The sequence below is a fragment of the Dasypus novemcinctus genome, chromosome 1 (assembly GCF_030445035.2).
Source record: "Dasypus novemcinctus isolate mDasNov1 chromosome 1, mDasNov1.1.hap2, whole genome shotgun sequence".
Lineage (NCBI taxonomy): Eukaryota > Metazoa > Chordata > Mammalia > Cingulata > Dasypodidae > Dasypus > Dasypus novemcinctus.
Window position 1 is genome coordinate 107,059,674 of NC_080673.1, and position 1,806 is coordinate 107,061,479.

Genomic DNA, 1,806 nt, shown 5'->3' on the forward strand with positions numbered 1-1,806 from the left:
GATATAGACTCTTTGAGAGGGGAGTTGAGGCAGGTTAGTATAGTGAAAAGGGGAAGGCAACAGGGGCCCAGCAGAAAATATGGCCAGCAGGCCACATGGCCATGAGACCCCACCCAGAAGCCTCCTGAGGTAAAGATTGCCAGAAAAATCTCATGAGACCCTGGCCATGAGAATCCCATTTGGAAGGAGAATCCCATTTGGGGTCATGGAGAAACCCCAGATACCTTCAAGCAGAAGACCTCACTATGAGAGCTAACAGGTGGGGCAACCAATCAGAACAGCAAACAGCTGGGCCCTGCCCCAACATTATGAAGGGGGAGGAGGAAAGGCTTTAAAAAGGCCTGACCTGGAACCTCACACACACATCTCACCCTGCAGAATGCCCACAATCTATGTCTGAGATTGTGTATTGTTTTTCATTTCTTGCTTCTTAATAAACTCTTTACTCCCTTGCCTTCCCTATGAATTCTCTTATATGACATAAGCCAAGAACATAGAAACCCAGAACCCAGAGTCTTCCTCCAACAAAAGAATGCAGCACTTTGCTCAAGATTAAAGGTATGCACATTTAAAGATGTTTATCCTATGGGTCAGATGGATGGAACTCTCTTGCTTGCAGATGTAGACTCAGTTCCTTGGAATAGTTGTTAACCATCATTATCTCCTTATTAGTTGTCCTGGGTGAGTCCAGTGAACTTGAGAGTAGGTGTTGCAACTCTGTTGAGATTCAGAACCCAACTGGCACATGAGCAGCCCAAAGATTTTAGTCTTTTGGACATATACCTACCAACACTAGTACTAATTATAGGTTCAATTAAAAGGATCGGAAGAGCCATGTTTAGGGAAACCAAAATTGAGTCCAACTCTCACACGGGGAAGCATAAATTCCAAAGTAGGTTCTGCTGGCAAGGCATCAAACTCCTGAACTATCTGCCCTGACTATAGTGTCTGGATGTTTCCAGAGCCCTCATGAGCCCCACTGATTGAGTGTTTACTTTGGCAGTCAAAGAGATCCTGCTGAGACATGCATAAGCATAACCTCTGGAATGACCTCTGCCCTATGGAATTGAAGCACTCTCTCAGAGACTGAATGGGCATCACCATCCCAGAATCCTCAGGATTGGGGAATGAACTATGGACTAAAGTAGACTTACTAGTATTCTACTATAGACTTACTGTGATTCTAACAATGGAATAAATTATATTATTGATATGAAGGCCATGGCCATTGGAGGTTCTGAGGGCAGGGAGAGAGAGAAACATGTGAAATATGGGTACGTATTTGAGTCTTGGGAATTGTCCTGAATGACATTACAATGACAGATATAAGCCATTACATATCTTGCCATAACCTACAAAATTGTGTGGGAGAGAGTATAAACTACAATGTAAATTATAATCCATGCTTAGTGGCAATCCTCCAAAATGTTTTCATCCATTGTAATGCATATACTACACTAATGAATGATGTTGTTTATGTGAAAAAATGTGGGAGGTGTAGGGAGCAGGGCATATGGAAATCCCCTGACTTTTTATGTAGCACTTATGTAATCTACATATATTTTTAACAAAATAAAATTATATTTTTTAAAAAAGATGATTATCAAGGCATGCAAAGGTGACTTCAACAGAATCCTTCTCTGATTTTGATCAAAGAAGCAGGTATTTGTATTGTTTACACAAGGAAGGAAGGGTCAGATAGTTATAGTTTACTGACTCTAAGATCTATTTATTCAAGGCAATTATTTCTGGGGTTATGTCTTGTGACTAGCTGAATCTAGCTTAGTGATTTAAGGAAAGGGCAGT